The 18,070-nt window shown below is 40.7% G+C and overlaps 1 long non-coding RNA gene across 2 annotated transcripts in view; it reads left to right on the top strand.

Moving 5' to 3' along the window:
- Positions 1–18,070, top strand: part of LOC142071757 (uncharacterized) — a 37,294-nt gene that overhangs the window by 12,839 nt on the left and 6,385 nt on the right. The window contains exons 2-3 of one of the 2 annotated variants that reach the window (XR_012667948.1): positions 11,544–11,636; positions 13,722–13,905. This is a non-coding gene — a long non-coding RNA (uncharacterized LOC142071757). The remainder of the gene's footprint in view (positions 1–11,543; positions 11,637–13,721; positions 13,906–18,070) is intronic. The other variant, XR_012667949.1, reaches the window with a different exon arrangement.

Below are 18,070 nucleotides of genomic sequence, written 5' to 3'. Positions count from 1 at the left end.
CACCAAACCGTCAGGCCCTCAATATAAGAGGCAAAATATGACCTTGTACTGAAAGCACATGTGCTATGTAATGTTAACAACTGGGTTCACTGTGAAAGAGTCTACCCGTTGTTCTCTAAAATGTGTCTTTTAAATACTACTCTCCCTTTTTTCTTCCTGCAGCTGCAAATGTTTCAATGCTCCCCCTATCATCTCTGTCCCAGAGGCTAGCGCAGATAAGAAGATGAAAAAACCGCACTTATGATGAAATGTTCTCTGAGCTCATGCAGTCCTCCTGCACTGAAAGAGTTCAGCAGAATGCATGGAGACAAACAATGGCAGAGTCCGAGAAAGTAGAAAATGAATGCGAGGACAGGAGGGACAAGCAAGAGGAGAGGTTGAGGGAGCAAGAGGAGAGGTGTCAGCAACGTGATGAGAGGAGGCAGGATGCAATGCTGAGGCTTCTGGGGGATCAAATTGATATGCTTCAGCGTCTGGTGGAGCTGCAGGAAAGGCAGCAGAAGCACAGATCACTGCTGAAGCCCCTGTGTAACCACCCACACTCCTCCCCAAGTTCCATAGCCTCCTCACCCAGATGCCCAAGAATGCAGGTGGTGAGGGGGCGCCTCTGGGCACCCAACCACTCCACCCCAGAGGACTGCCCAAGCAGCAGAAGGTTGGCATTCAATAAGTTTTGAAATGCAGTGTGGCCTTGTCCTTCCCTCCTCCCCTCATCCACCACCCCACCCCGTGCTTCTCTCCTCCCCCACCCCTCCTGGGTTACATTGGCAGTTATCCCCCTATTTGTGTGATGAATTAATAACGAATGCATGATTTTGATACAACAAGTTTATTGCCTCTGCAAGCAGTGATCAAAGTGGGGAGGGCGGTTGGCTTACAGGGAAGCAGAGTGAACCAAGGGGGTGGGTTTTCATCAAGGAGAAACAAATAGAACTGTCACACCATAGCCTGGACAGTCTTGAAACTGGTTTTCAAAGCTTCTCTGATGCACAGCATGCCCTAGCGTGCTCTTCTAATCGCCCTGGTGTCTGGCTGTGCTTAATCAGCAGCCAGGCGATTTGCCTCACCCTTACTCTCACAGATATTGTGGAGCACACAACAAGCAGCAATAACAATGGGAATATTTACAGGTTTCAGAGTAGCAGCCGTGTTAGTCTGTATTCGCAAAAAGAAAAGGAGTACTTGTGGCACCTTAGAGACTAACCAATTTATTTGAGCATTGCTCACGAAAGCTTATGCGCAAAAAAAATTTGTTAGTCTCTAAGGTGCCACAAGTACTCCTTTTCTTAATGAGAATATTGGTTTCGATGAGGTCTAACCAAGTCAGTAAACTGCGCCAGCACACTTTTAAATGTCCAAATGCACATTCTACCACCATTCTGCACTTGCTCAGCCTATAGTTGAACAGCTCCCGACTACTGTCCAGGCAGACTGTGTATGGCTTCATGAACCATGGCATTAAGGGCTAGGCTGGGTCCCCAAGGATAACTATAGGCATTTCAACATCCCCAACAGTTATTTTCTGGTCTGGGAAGTAAGTCCTTCCTGCAGCTGTTCAAACAGACCAGAGTTCCTGAAGATGCGAGCGTCATGTACCTTTCCCGACCATCCCATGTTGAGGTCAGTGAAGTGTCCCTTGTGATGCACCAGTGCTTGCAGCACCATTGAAAAGTACACTTTGCAATTTACGTACTGGCTGCCAACATGGTCCGGTCCCAAGATAGGGATATGCGTTCCGTCTATGGCCCCACCACAGTTAGGGAATCCCATTGCAGCAAAGCCATCCACTATGACCTGCACATTTCCCAGAGTCACTACCCTTGATAGCAACAGCTCAGTGATTGTGTTGGCTACTTGGATCACAGCAGCCCCCACAGTAGATTTACCCACTGCAAATTGATTCCCAACTGACCGGTAGCTGTCTGGCGTTGCAAGCTTCCACAGGGCTATCACCACTCGTGAACTGTGAGGGCTGCTCTCATCTTAGTATTCTTGTGCTTCAGGGCAGAGGAAAGCAAGTCAAAGTTCCATGAAAGTGCCCTTACACATGCCAACGTTTCTCAGCCACTGGGAATCATTCCAGACCTGCAACACTATGTGGTCCCACCAGTCTGTGCTTGTTTCCTGGGCCCAGAATCAGCGTTCCACAGCATGAACCTACGCCATTGCCACCTGGATGTCCAAATTGCCAGGAACCGTACTTTGAGAGAAGTCTGCGTCCATGTCCTCATCACTCTAGTCACTGTGCTGCAGTTGCCTCCTCACCTGCCTTTGCAGGTTCTGGTTCTCCACATACTGCATGATAATGCACAGATGTTTACAATGCTCATAACTGCCACTGTGATCTGAGTGGGCTCCATGCTTGCCATAATATGGCATCTGCAGGAGAGCAGAGCTGCAGCAGAAATGGTGGCCAACGACGGATACCATGAGAATAAATATTTATAGACAACGACGAGAAGACCTGTGAGGTGGATTCATGAGAGCAGGAGAGCAGAGTTGCAGCGGAAGCGGTGGAGGATGACGGTTAGCACCATGCACATTTCCCGAGGAAGAACACGTACCTGGGAGCCCATGACAGACAACATGGAGAAATTCACTATTGATACAGTAGCAGCAGAGCAGAGTTGCATCGGAAGTGGTGGATGATGACGGTTAGCAGTCCTACTGGACTGTGCTGAAAGCAGTATTGCGTCCTCATGGAAAAAAGGTGCAAAACGATTGTCTGCCATTGCTTCCATGGAGGGAGGGGTGACTGACGACATTAACCCAAAACCACCCGTGACAATGTTTTTGCCCCATCAGGCATTGGGAGCTTAACCCAGAATTCCAATGGGTGGCAGAGACTGCCAGAACTATGGGATAGCTACCCACAGTACACTGCTCCATAAGTCAATGTTAGCCACAGTAGTGAGGATGCACTCCACCGACTTAATGCACTTAGGATGGACATACGCAATCGACTGTATAAAATTGATTTCTAAAAATTGACTTCTATAATATCGACCTAATTTCATAGGGTACACATACCCTCAGAGCCGAACAGGCAACTCCCTCTGCAGCTTTCAGCCTTCAGCCCTGTGACAATTTTTAGGGTGTTAGGACAGTGAGTCTGCTTGTTACCCCTTGACTTGCTGATGCTTAACTGGGTGTCAGCTCCCTGACACCATCAAGTACTCATCAACCACTCAAGTACTCTTCTCTGGGCTATGGCAGCCTTTACTTTGCCTAGCAGATTAACAGTAGGTGCATCCTACTCCCTAAGCCCCTTTGAAGCATTCTCCTGTAGTACCTTGTCCCTTATTCATTGAGCACTCAGTAATACCAGGTCTGCTGTCTCCGAAAGAACAGTGTTCTCCAGCTTGGCAGATTCAGCTTAGGACCAGCTCCTTGTATACCACAGCAAAGTGATATTTATAGTGAAAACAAAAAAGTTTATCAAAGATTTAGATTTAAGTGATAGTGAGTAAGGATGATCGAAACAGAAGGGTTACATATGAGACAAAACTATTCATAGGAACTAAACTTAACTTTAACAGGCTAACAAACACTCTAAAGAAGCTTATCTTATGGCAAGTGTCTTTTCAAAATGAATCCCCATTCTGTTAACGTACGAAGTAAGAACTGTAAGATAACTGAGGCAGACAGGTGAATGTACATTCCTTGTCTGGTAGAAACCTGCTTGTTAGCCCTGTCCTAAAGTTCAGCCTTTAGGAATGTGTTTTCATTGCATATACATAATTTATACAGTATCTGTACACACATTTCATACCAATATTAATGATTAGCATGATCCTGGCTTTCATTACTCTTTTTGGATAAATACTATGAAAGCAGCATGCTAGATGTTCATTTGTCAGGCCAATTAGGAGTCACTGTTGCAGAACAGTGAGCCATTTGTCAGTTGGCACCAGTGGGTCTGTGTCACAATCCCTCTCTGACCTGATGAAGTTTGTAGGTGACCCTTTGCCCACCATTTCACCAGCCTGATCTGACTCCTCTGCTCAACCAGGAAGTCCTTCAGTGCTTCCTCCTTCAGGGGCATCTCCTCCCTAGCAGGAGGGACCCTGGAGCCCCAGCAGCTCTGGGCATTGGACCCTTTTACAAAAAATATCTCTGACAAAATGAGGTGAAAAGTCATGGACAGATCACAGGCTTTTGTGAAATTATAAACAAAAGTACACAAAAGCCCGTGACCTGTCCATGACGTTTACTAAAAATATCCCTGACAAAATCTTAGCCTTACCTACGGTGCAACACTCTCTCTGTCAATGCAAGAGCAGTGACAGTGGACGCACTCCGCTGACACAAGGAGCATTGTGTGGACATGCACAACCGATGTAATTAAAGTGGCATATGATTGTCAACATAACATAAATCAACTTAACTCTGAAGTGTAGACAAGACCTAACTGTCCTTCAATACTGTCATGATTCTGGACTATGCGGTTTGAATTCATTTAAAACTCCCAAAGGCAGGCCTACCCTCCTTGTTACACTGAACTAGGCTGCACTTTGACTGGAACAGAAAAGCTGAGTCCAATTTTGTTTAAAGGAGTTAGCTATCCAGTTACAGTCCCTCTTCCATCCCCATTTTCTTTTGTGCTGTAGCAAATGGGAGGCTATGCTGACCTGAGAAGAAAATGGAAAACATTGATTCTGCTGCAGTGCATAGCTTTCGAAAGCAGGCACCATTTCCTCTCCTCCCTCAGCCTGGCCTACTTGTGTCTGAGTGTCCGGTCAGGGAGCAGCCTCCAGCTGTTCTGCACCATATCATGTAGTCAACACAGTGCAGCCTTACAAAATAAAAGACAACTGCTCAGACAGTAACTGGGGACCTTGACAGGACAGGAGAATCCCTGGAACTGGGTGTAAGAAGCTAGGAAAGTTTGAGTCAAACAGGGCCAAATCATCTAAGGCACAAGTCCACATAATTGGATTTAGGCTACACATGCATCATTCAAGAGTTTAACTAAACAGTATACCTCAAGTATCAAAGATTAAAATTGGTAATAAAACTAATCAAAGCCCACAAGGGTACCTCTTTTGGAACTGAAGTTGTGAGAGTGTTTCAATAGAGTATATTAACAAAACAGCAAGTGGTATCTTAGTATCTGCACTCACTGAAGAAAGAGCAGTGACTGTGCTGTGACAAAGAAGGTCTTAAAATGTAAACAGTGCTATTGCAATGAAGATTGACTTTAGTGGTTCTACATGCTTAATGTTCTAAGACTTCCAAAAATCACTGTTAAGAGTGTGAAATTCATTTTAAACCATAGTTGCCTTCTACGATTTTTTTCAGTAAATCCCAGAATTTCAGACGAATGCTTGCTCAAGTTTTAGACATCTTCCTAGCAGAAAATTCCACAGTGCAGCTGTCATTCTTAAACTTTTTTGTACATAAAAAAAAAGCATACATCATAAAAAAGTCAACATAAAAGGATACCCATTAACTTTTATATACTGCCCACTGAGGGCTCCAACTCTTAGCACATCACCAGAACAGCAGCTATGCAGATCAGTCAGACAATAACTATTCTGTGGAGCCCTCTTATAGTGAAGAATTCCAATCCCCTCTCTCCCCCCTCCCTGCCACAACCTTTCAAACTAATACCTGCAATAAGACATTGGCCAAGATTTTCCAGTTTAACAACATTGAGCTAACCTTTGAAAGGCTGGCTGCTTTCTGGTGTCTCAAATTTGTTACTAAAAGTGACTTTGGAAGATTTAGCCATTACATTTGGTTTAATTACAATTTGATTTTTGAAAACCTATTTCATAGCATTTCATAATGTACATATTTCCAATTACAGGATTTATCCAGTCATAATCCAGTTTCGAACAGCAGGAAAGGCTCTGGATCTCAGGACAATGGCTCACTAACTTATTCTGAAAAAAGAAAAGGAGTACTTGTGGCACCTTAGAGACTAACAATTTATTTGAGCATAAGCTTTTGTGAGCTACAGCTCACTTCATCGGATGCATACTGTGGAAAGTGTAGAAGATCTTTTTATATACACAAAGCGTGAAAAAATGCCTCCTCCCACCCCACTCTCCTGCTGGTAATAGCTTATCTAAAGTGATCACTCTCCTTACAATGTGTATGATAACCTGGATTTGTGCTGGAAATGGCCCAGCTTGATTATCATACACATTGTAAGGAGAGTGATCACTTTAGATAAGCTATTACCAGCAGGAGAGTGGGGTGGAGGGAGGTATTTTTTCATGCTTTGTGTATATAAAAAGATCTTCTACACTTTCCACAGTATGCATCCGATGAAGTGAGCTGTAGCTCACAAAAGCTTATGCTCAAATAAATTGTTAGTCTCTAAGGTGCCACAAGTACTCCTTTTCTTTTTGCGAATACAGACTAACACGGCTGCTACTCTGAAACCTATTCTGAGAAAGTCCAAGCCTATTGAAGCTATAAATAGATCGTATTATAAAAAGATCACAGGAGGAGGAGTAATATCCTCCTTATTTTGGAATGATTCCAGAACAAGTTATTCTTTGTTTTATTTATTTTAAAGATAAGATTTTACTCTGACAAAAACCAGAAGTAATTCATATATCTGTTCACATTTGACCATCTGGGTTCTCCCAGCATTGTATTCAAATGGCATAAAAATTGTGCCTTTTTACAATTAATATAAACACCTTGTTACACAGATCAATTGTCATACATAGAACATAAAGCAAATAAGATAGGTTAAACTTCCATTCTTAATGGGGAAGCCTATTTGCTGCTTGAATATGTAATTTCCACATTTACAATGAATCTTGTCTTTAAAAGTCTCAGTCTTTCTGTTGCACAGAAAGTTTTCATACACTACTAAGTTAACTGTGTAAACGTGGCCTCAGATTGATATTCCATTTGCACAAGAGTTCTACGTTCACATTGGTTCATTTAACTTATTTTAACCTTAGTGTCAAACAAATCCTAGTTTGACTGGACTCTTAGTTTGTCTTGAGCACAGTATTGCAATAATAATGCAGTAAATAACCCTAAAGGAGATTATGACCAGACTTAGAAATGTTCAGCACAGAGTTCCTCAGATCTGCCTACCCTCCCCTGAAATACACCTCATCGTCAATTTATAGCTCTCTGCCATCTAAGCAGCCAATGGGATGGAATTTACCTTCTTAACTCTACTCTCCTAGTAGAATTTGAACTTTTATAATATACATGTATATTTTGTTTTCATAGGGTTGACAATAATACAGCAAGAGTATCATTTACAGCTATAAGGATCACAAACAACCTATTGTTACATATTACAAAACGTATTCTATGTAAAGATCTATACAAGAGTTCTGAGTTACCATGAATTTATACTTTCATAGTACTGTAATTCATATGAGTTATTAATCCCTTTTTTCATATCTTGTCTGAAAGAAAGTGAAAGTTGTGGATTTAGATCTAAGATACCCTTAAGTTTGCATGACAGTTTGATGCAGGCATTTGGTTTGTACAGCCACCTCAGAGTCGATTATAACGTAACTGCCATTTGCATGTGGCACGCTATGGCAGGGTTCACTCACCACTGGGAACACTGCCTTGTGGCTAGGTCTGCAGATCAGCTGCCATCCAGTCTAGAAGCCCCTTCCATCATTCACCTCACATTCCCACTCATTCACTATGGCTCAGGATGCTCTCTCTCTTCTTGACTCAGCCCTCCAACTAGGTAACTATATAGTCTTCCCCTTCTAGGCTACCAGAGCCTCTCCAGACCAACTGTCTTTGTCACAAATAGCCCTCCATGCCAAATCCCAGTCTGTGCCACTTCCCTAGTGAGTGATAGGAAACTACAGGCCCTCCACTCACTCCAGGTTCCAGCCCAGGGACCTATCAGCAGCAGTCACCAATGTCTACACTCTCCCTCCACCTTCAGTGTTCATTCTCTGGGCTTCTGAATACTCCATCTTCTATAGGCTTTCTTCCCCACAAATCCTCTGGGTAAACCTCTTCCATGAGGGACAGAATCCCAGGGCTTTTGCTCCTGGGTGGGTGTTGGTTGACTTCCTCACTCCCTGTGCTCAGAGAATAGCTGTTAATTCTCTCCCTAAAACCCTCCAGTAGCTTCAACTTCTTGGCTTTATACAAGCCCAGCCTGTTCCTGCCCAGTTGGACTTAATCTTCAATTAGTGCTTATTAGTCAAGCCTGACTCTCCCCCAGGTGAGGCCTATAAAGTTAATTGGTTGCTTCTGAGCCACCTTAACCCCTTCAGGCCTGGTGTGGGGTGAATGTCCCATCACTTACACACAATATAGTTTTCCTTTTAAATTATCTTATTTCTATCTTATTAATACTCTCACATTACCTAGATCTGGGACAGAATTTGCTCATCTAATGTAAAGAAAAGATATAAAGACCCAAACTGTGACAAGGATTGCTTCATGCACTAAAGCCTGCTTTTGCTCCTGAAAATGCCAGGTTTTTGTATGTTACTTATTTTCACATGCTTGTAATACATTTGCATATTCTTATTTTGCCGAAAAGATACTTGACAACAGTTAGACATCTGGGACTAGATGCACAAAGGGGACATACACTTGGTATTGGAGTACCTAACGTTGTATAAAATACTTAAGTCCTCATTAGTGCAAGGACTTGAATGTAAATGTCCCCTAGTCCAGCTGAGTGCCCCAACCACTGAGATGTAGAGTCTCTTTCTTTACCCTCATGAATATTTAAGTATTTTATAAAAACTGCTACAGCTTCAACCGAAGAAATTGAGATTGTTATAGCCCAGTAGGCAGGGCACTCACCTGGGATGTTGAAAACTTGTGTTCAATCCCTGTGCCACATCAGACAATCTAGGGGCTTGAACATGGGTCTCTCACATCTGGGTGAGGAATAACCACTGAACTAGCAAGTATTGGGGGAACCACTGTGTCTGTTTTTTTTCAGGTAGGTTGTGAGAATACCTACTGTTTTGGGTAAGATAGGTGGGGGAAACACCTAGTTCAAGAATCCCACGGGGGACTCAGCACCATCAGGAGGTACATGGCTGTGCATATGCCTACCAGCAGAAATTTAGGCACCTATGAGATTTTACTGGTGGACTGGAAACATAAGCACCTAGGGAATTTAGGCACCTAGAAGGTTAGGCGGCAGCTGGATGGTGGATCTAAATTTTAGATTTGGCCACCTAAAGTAGCAGTTAGGAACGTAGTTGCCTTTGTGGCTCTAGCCCCTGATGTGCTGTAACCACTGCCTATCATGGTGACCAAGATGTCTCTTTGTGCTGTCTATCTGTATCTACCTATTGTATCTTGTTTCATACTTAGATTGTAAATTCTTTTGGGGTAGAGAGCATCTTTTTGGTCCAGGGGTGCTGGAACAATTTTTATATTGGGGGTGCTGAGAGCCATTGAACCAAACTGTAAACCCAGTATATAATGGAAGACTTCAAGCCAGGGGATGCTACTGCACCCCCAGCACCCCTAGTTCCAGCACCTGTGTTTTGGTCTGCATTTGTACAGTGCTTATCACAAGGGGGTTGTGATCCATGAATGGGATGCTTAGGCAACACTGAAATTTTAATAATAATTGTTATTATTAGAGATGAGTCTTATCTAACAAACTCATATCCAAGCTTCTCCAAAGTTCAGTCCTAGTGGTGTTCCAGTTCTGAACCATCATGCCTCTGTTTAAAACTTTGCTTGTAGTTCTTGTAATATTATATATGCTGTTGTGTCATCCCAGACATATACTGAGTATGGGAAAGCAGTCATTTGAATGTGTAGTGTACCTCTATCTGCTTCTGGAACCCATTTAAAATAAACAAGTTATGTCACATAGCAAAAGGTGCCAAAAGGATGAAATGGGAGGCTATGGATGCTTTAAAAGATACTACTTAGTCAACCATTTACACTTTAATACAGTATTTTTATTATTTCAAACTGATGAGCTAACAAGACAGTATATTGATAATATCTGCATATCTGATTATCAAGAATGTGGCACAATAATATAACTACATTCACATTTTTCCTAACCTTGATTTTGAAACCTTCCACAAACAAACCCAACAAAATATTTTTCTCCATTTTCTAAAACCCCCAGTGGGTGTTTTATCCAATTTAAATGACTCCTCGTGCATGTTTTGTATATAATGTTTACTCAGACATTGTGCAGTGTGTATTCTTCAATGTATGGCTCTGGTGTTGCAAAAAAGTGAGAATAATTATTGCTACATACTTTTTTCAATACACAGTTCAAAATTCCCATTAGTGCTAGAAAGGTTCACACACAAACACTTGATAATTTGCTGTATGAAGACAATAGGCTCAAGCCCTTTTGTGCCATTCTCATGATTGAAATGATCTGGCAACTGGCTGGATCTTGCCAGCTTTGAATTCTTCCCGTATGGGAGATTCCTTAGCTGTCATACAACTGGCATAACCATCTCCTAAACCACCTATCTTCCTGGTCCTCTCATAGGTGGTGCGCCAGAGCTGGAAAAGGGGTATGGTCAGTTACTATTGCTTTCTGGCTATTCTCAGCTGGCGAATGGTTCTTTGGAGTTGTAGTAGATTAGAGCAGCCTCTAACCTGGATGCAGCCAAGACTCTGAACAAATGGATTAGCTATCATATCTGACTTGCTATTACCCCCATGATCTGACTGTCTCATTCCTGGTTTTGACTCAATGTACCATCTCTGGGGATCTTGAACACTCAGCAAGGGCAAAAACTGAATAAACATGGAGTCTAAACTGCTTTCTGACTTCTAGATGTGGACCCTCCAGGTGAGCTGTCAGAATGCAGGGCGTTCCCATTGCCTCTGCCCCTGCTGTACCTGTGCTATAGATAAAAAGAAGACTTCAGTCTCCAGGGCTGTCAATCTATCTCCTTTCACCAGCATGAAAATTCACCCAAAAACATAGAGAGAAAAAAAAAAGTATCAACATTGATGTTAACCTACTGCGTGATAAAATTGTTTTGTTATTGCAGACAAGCTCATAGGTGCTAAATCACTTGTTTTGATTTTATGTATATATAAAATTATACCAAGATACTCAAATACTCATGATCAGTATTTATATGTACTTTACAAACATATATTCAAAATAAGAAGTTTAGATCTAGTGGCCTTGACAATGTCCCTTTTAATTGTTGTCCCAGGTCACTAACAGTTTTACATTGAGCCTGGCAATGTGCGGATATAATGAAGACCAACATGGTGCTTATTGTTATTTATTAATAAACATTGGAGTTCCATTGTGCTTGAGTGGTCTAATCAGTAAAATGCTGGAAAGTAAAACTATTTGTGGATTGAACTTGTTTTCTTCTTGCAGTTTAAATGGAGAGCATCTGATCTCTAGTTGTTTGCAATGGATAAAAGGAAGCTGAGTGGTAAAGGATATGACATATTTGTAAAACCTGCAATTATGTCACATACCCAGCAATTGTTCAGCACATCCCCAAATTGCACATCTAATGAAAGCGCATCAAAATGTTATCCTCATTGTTTCTAGTCATCTTCCATTTCCCACTGAAAACTTTTTGTCAGCTTAATACATTTCTGTTTGTTTTCAGCTCTTGCTTTATTTGGTTTTGGTCCTGGAATGAAAATCCGCTCATAACACCTTTTCTTAGCATACACAGACTTCGTCTGCCGAGAATAACTTGGTAAGTTACACTGGTGCATGGTCCCAGAATGAGACTGATTTTTTTTAAAAGGGACCCACATAATGGGTTTTAGAAACCAGCTTTTTAGAAACCAGCTTTTTTTTTTTGCACTAACAGATTATTAGTAAATAATTAGTCATTTAATTTATGAAAAAAATAAATCCAATGGAATCTGCATCTCTAGGATGATTTTTTGCAGAATAATATTAATAATGAGATTCAGTAAAACTCCAAGAACGTTTTCCATAAGGCCATACAGGCATGAAAAAGAAAATCAATGTTTTTCAAGAGTTGGGAGGCTGAATGGCCCACCAGATTGGTAATGAGAGATGCAGCCTTTTACCTCTTGATTGACAGTCTGGAGCCAGTCCAGATTGGTAGTGACAGCATATAGCAATGCTACACAATAATTTATTATAATTATTATTATATTATATTTATTATAATTATAATTTATTCTCCAGTGCCCCACAGACATTTGGTGCCTCACTGGCAACAATAAATCAGCCATAACCCCATTTTATATAGTCCTGGGATGATCCCCTGCATAGGAAAATCTTCTTGTGGAATGGGACTGCAGTAGCTAATCCTATACAATGTTTCTTACCGTTTTTCAAGCCATACTCAGGGACAAGTTGGCATGGGTCCATATGCCTTGTGATCCCTGGCTGCCAGAATGGCCCCCTGGGAACAATGGCAGCCAGCTGTAACATAGAGTAGCTTTCACATTGCTATGTCTTGACTGGGATCAAACTTGTGCAACCCAGCCATACAACTGGAGAGCCACAAAGGCTTATACTAAATGCAAATCAGTTGGTTCAGAGAATCATGGTGTCCAACTGAAAGCTCATAGAGAATTTAGGCATACAGACTGTTGCTACAAGAGCAAATTTGACCAAGCGTCGACAATCTCACTCCTACAAAATGTGTCATGGGCTCTTTGAAGACAACTGGCATTTAGGTTCTCAGATTTGTATGTCATCTGAAAGACTGAATAATTCACATCTAGATTTTAGCACTCAAAATATATACCTCATACAAGTGTATCCACATGCAAAATTGCATGCCTACAAATGGAAGTCAGATTTGAAAACATAACCATTTGACTGCAGTGCAATCAATCAGGTGACAGCACTACTTTTGTGAGTGTGTTTTGATGTTTGGGGATAAAAATGGGGGTTGGGGAGAGAGGAAGAAAGAAAATTAGAACTCTCAGACCTGTGAAAAGCTAAAGTTTGGATAATTTAAATTTGACTGGAAAAAAAGAAGCAAAGCTGTAGAAAAATAAACAATTATAGGATGTTACAAGTTCTTACAAGGCTACTGGACCTTCATTTTCAGAATTTGTTGAAACACTCTATAGCAAAAATACTGTAGACAAACACTATATAAATATACTCTGGTATGATATGAAGAGTTCAGTGAATTACATTGTGGTTAGCTCATTCACAATGGCTGATCCAACAGTGCAAGTACTTTGCAACTTCCAAGCTATAAATGATTCAGAGTTGCTTTTCACAAGAGCCTGGAACCATTGCTAAATGACAGGAGATAATGCATCAAAAAAACAGAGGCCATGTGGTTCCGCCAAGAAAGGCGGAGGTAGATATAACGATGAGTCCTCCATCTTTGTCTTCCAAATTTTATCCCAAAAACTAAAGCATTGCTAAAGCACATCTGCCCTTTTTTAGAAAAGAAGGTAATCTGCAATGATTGATCCTGCTTTCTAGCTTCACCCACAGGAATTGACTCAAAACTCTGATCTAACAAAACTCTGATCTAACAAAATTATAACAAAAATTATATGGGGAGATGTTCTTTCTAGCTATGAAGTGCAAATTAGGCTCACAGTGTTCTTGCCTCCTTATAAAGGTTATGAATACATATGCAATACAGCTCCTGGCACTTTTAGAAATGCTATTGAATGATTATTCTAGAAACATGTATGTATGAATACTTCTTCAGTATATAGAAGAGTGTTGTTCCCCCACCACCCATAGTTTACAATGACCTAAATTTATCATAGAGTATGTGGTTGCTTTACAGAAAGATGTTCATAATCCTGATTTTCACTAATCTTCTCAGTTGATAGCATCCAGTCAGTGCTCTTGCATTGCATCATAGGTGGCAATCCCACTGTGCGACTTGCCACCCTTTATCTCTGGGAGATCTGGACCATTTGTTATTATTTATAGTACTTCAGTGAGTGTGGGCTGCTGAAGACAATGAAATATGCTCTATTTTCCTGGGTCTACATGATTCTAGTCTGGTAAAGTATCAATTTGTTACCTAAATATTCATAGGAAATTAAAATATCAGAACTGTCGTCTGTACATGTTTGATACTTGGAAAAATTGTATTGGTCAATATAGTGGTATGTAAGTTCAACAAGAAGCATGAATCACATATAAATGATGAGATGCTGTATTTTAAAAGTTTTTGCCATTTATAACAATAGTGTTAGGAGTGGCCATCTTGTTGAAAACGAAATTCATTTGCAATTCTTTCAAAGTTTCTCCTTCTCATTTGTGACTCTCAGCTAAATTAATTATTTTCCTCTTTAAATGATGTTTCCCATAATCCTGGGACTACTGCGGAATAATATTAAAAAGGTTGCAAAATACACCATTTATTATGTAAATTAGAACATGCATAAAAACAGCATCAGCATGACAGCCATACTTATATATACTCATCTGCATTCTTGATCATTTTCTTCTTCTTCTTCTTCTTCTCTTTGTTGATTTCTTGTGATCCTGTCCTCCAGGGCTCTCTTCTGACCTTACTGGAATTTCTTTCATCATCTCTTCTGTTCCTCCTCTTCTGCTGACACTCTTTCTGTTCATTTGTTTTTCTGCCTGCTGCAGTTTGAGGTACTGATAATCTATAAAGCTCTAAATTGTTTGGATCCTTTCTACTTTCAAGACTGCTTCTCTCCCTCTGTGATAACACAGAAGTTAAGATCAGCTAATGGTATAAAACTCATGGTTCCCCAGTGTACTTGGGAGGGAGGTAATAGGAGGATATTTTGGATGAGGGTTAGTGACTGAAATGATACCCTCTCTTTGGAGATATAAAGTGGGAGAAGTAATGTCTTTTATTAGACAAACTTCTGTAGGTGAAAGAGACTAGCTTTTGTGCTTACAGAAAACTCCTCTTCAGGTCAGCCTCTCCTTAGTCAGACAGAGCCGTTAGTTGACCTTCAGTGCACATGGAAAGGCCTCTCTGTTCTCTTTAGCTTTTTTCAGAAGGTAGATTGAATAGACGGGATGAATTGAGCATAGTTACCAATTAATCTTTTGCATATATTTGTCAGGCACTTAGGGAAAAGGATAGCTATATTTAATAAAAGAAATAAAAACATAAATGAGACAGCAAGCTAAGCTCTGTGTGTGCATCGATATTAATTGCTCAGATTGCTTTTCATATCAGTAGCAGCCAAAGAAGTTGGGTACTCCCTAGTTTGAAAACAGACAAACGAGCCTGACTTTAGTTATATTTCTATCTCATAGGTTCTCTGCTAATTCTAACAGAATACTAATTATCTTAAGTGGATTTTACAGTTGACAGAGACCTTTGCCAAGAAGACAAGCTTGACATGGGCAATTGAAACTTAGCTAATGAAGAACACTGAAGTCACCTTTGAGGAATGTTAATAAGTGCTTTGCTTTTTGGAAAAGGTACATCTGTTACATGTAAAGTAACCATAGTAATGTCAACATTTCATTCTGAGACTCCTTGCTTAATTCTCCAGAGGATTATCAAATTACCATTAGATTTTCCCGCTCTTTAATTATATTTATTCATACAGCATTCCATCTCTGAGGCTCTGTGGGCCAACCCTGATGTTAGACTTCTGCACACATCATTTGCCTATCACAGCTTAATCAAATAAGTCTTTATCCTATCAGTTGCAATATTTTGGAATGTTTTTCTTACTTTTTTAAAAATAAATTAGGTATATACAGGTTTTTGTCCAATTATTACATATTTGCTTAGGGATAGAGATAAGGTTGTAATAACCTGTTTTGTGTAGAATGGATCTCTCTGAGTATGAAAAAATCTAATAGATTCAGAGATTCCAAGGCCAGAAGGGACCACTGCGATCATCTAATCTGTACAACACAGGCCATAGAACTTGTAATTACTTGTAATTAATGTAAAGGTGATTCTCTTTTTTTAAGGTTACTGAAAATACAGATATAACTCTATAATCTCTGGTTTCCTAAATCATAGATTAACCAAATGCTTGTTGTGCAGCCCAATCTCACCTCACATAGGGTATTCCTGAGTTTATACCTGGACTAAGCAGTAATGGAAGGGACTGCTATAGAGATATATAGATATATATTGCTCCTTTAAAATGGGAGAAAGTTCAAGGCAGTAAAGAAGGGAGAAGGGAAAGCGTATCTTTAAGAATAATACTTTCCTTGTTGTAGCAAAAGTTTCCTGTTTGGCATTAGAAGAATGTGTTTTAGTGTAGTCAGCAATCTTGGGAGAAAGGTGAAGAACCACAACCCCAACTACCTTCTACTATATGGGTGTGTCTTGTGGTTCATCTTGATTTCATGCGGAATTAAGCCTCTGGCTACTTTTTTTCAGTTTATAGTGTCGCAGTCATAGAATTTAAGGCCAGAAGGGACCAACAAATCATTTAGCCTGACCTCCTGTATATCATAGGACAGCAACATCACCCATCACTCCTCACTAAACCCAACAACAAAAATTAGACAAAAGTATTACAGCCCTCAAGAGACTAAACAATTATGTGCCAGTCAGAGAACAGGAAGGACCAAGGTACACCAGTGCCCAAGGCCCCTGCAATGGCAGAGAATTGACTAAGTGAGATATACCCACATAATACCTATACTCCATGCTGCAGAGGAAAGTTAAAACCAAAACAAGATCACTGCCAATTTGACCTATGGGAAAATTCCTTTGTGACCTCATATGATCACTTAGACACCGAGCATGTGAACAAGAATCAGACAGCCAAGCACATGAGAGAGAGAGAATGCTCAGTGCCACCTCAGGGCACTGGCACGCCTCATCCAATGTCCCAACTCTAGCCATGTCCAAATCTGATGCTTCATAAGTAGGTGACCAAAAACCCCAAGAATACAATATTGTGGTGGTGGAGGTGGGAGCGCTTTTCCTGTACCCTGCAGGTTACCGGCTGAAGTCCTGAAGCATGAGCTTTGGGAAAATAAGGTATAAACTGGAAGGCACCCACATTATGCTAGCCCACTCATAAATTGTTCTCTCTCTGTTAAAACTAATGAAGTGTTTTGCTCTCACAGCCGCTAATGTGAGGCTGTTCCAGCACCTCACTCCTTTGATGATTGGAAACTCTGATTTCCAGCCTGAATTTGTTCCTGGCCAGTTTATATCCATTTGCTCTTGTGCCAACATTGTCCTTTAGCTTAAATAGCTCTTCACTCACACCCTGATGGCTATGTAGGCAGGAATCAGATCCTCTCTCAGTCTTCTTTTTGCTAGGCTAAACAAGCCAAGCTCTTCAAGTCTGCTCTCTTACGATAGATTCTCCATTCCCCTTCTCTCCTGAGTAGCTCTTTTCTGCACTTGTTAACCTTTCTTCAACTTGGGTGATAAGAATTGTATGCAGTATTCCAGATGAGGTCTTACTACTGTCTTGTACAACAGCTTTGACACTTCTGTGTCTATAGGAAATGCCTCACCTGATACATCTGTGGATTTCATTTGCCTTTTTCACAGCCACATCACATTGGTGGTGCATTGTCATTCTGTGGTTGACCAACACACCCAGGTGCGTCTCCTCCTCTGTCACTTCCAAGAGATGATCCCCTAGCTTGTAGCAGGAATTCTTATTATTAGACCCTAAGTGTATGACCGTACACTTTGTACTATCGAATTTTGTCTCATTTATGTTACTCCAGTCTTCACGGTCATTCAGATCTTCCTGTGTATTATTCCAATCCTCCCCTGTATGGACTATGCCACCCAGTTTTTAATAACCAACAAATCTGATTAGCAATTCCTACTTTTTGTCCCAAGGTCATTAATGATAATATTGACTAACATTGGCCCCAAGACCAATCCCTGAGGAACTCTACTAGTTCTATTAAGACATACTGTACACACACTGTTTAGCTAATACAGATTTTCAAAGACGTTTTAAAGCCTGAAAATGGTGTCTCTGCTCATTATTCAGACTTTTTTTTTTTTGAAAAGGCCAATCAGATAAGGATCCCTTTGAAGATAGCAGCAACTTTGAAATAGTCTCTCTTTCTTTTTGGATCGTGTCCTACGTGATAGCTTCAATTATTTACTATAGGGCAATGGTAAAAAAGTGTTAATTAGCAAAGATGAAAAAGACTGACTCGATGGGAGCTCTTGTTGCTAATGCCTGAGGTGACCAGTAATTTACAGCTTCTGATAGTTTGCATACAGGG

The sequence above is a fragment of the Caretta caretta genome, chromosome 4, assembly GCF_965140235.1.
Source record: "Caretta caretta isolate rCarCar2 chromosome 4, rCarCar1.hap1, whole genome shotgun sequence".
In the NCBI taxonomy this organism is placed as follows: Eukaryota; Metazoa; Chordata; order Testudines; family Cheloniidae; genus Caretta; species Caretta caretta.
Note: the sequence above shows the minus strand (reverse complement) of the source record. Positions and strands in the feature narration are given on the sequence as shown.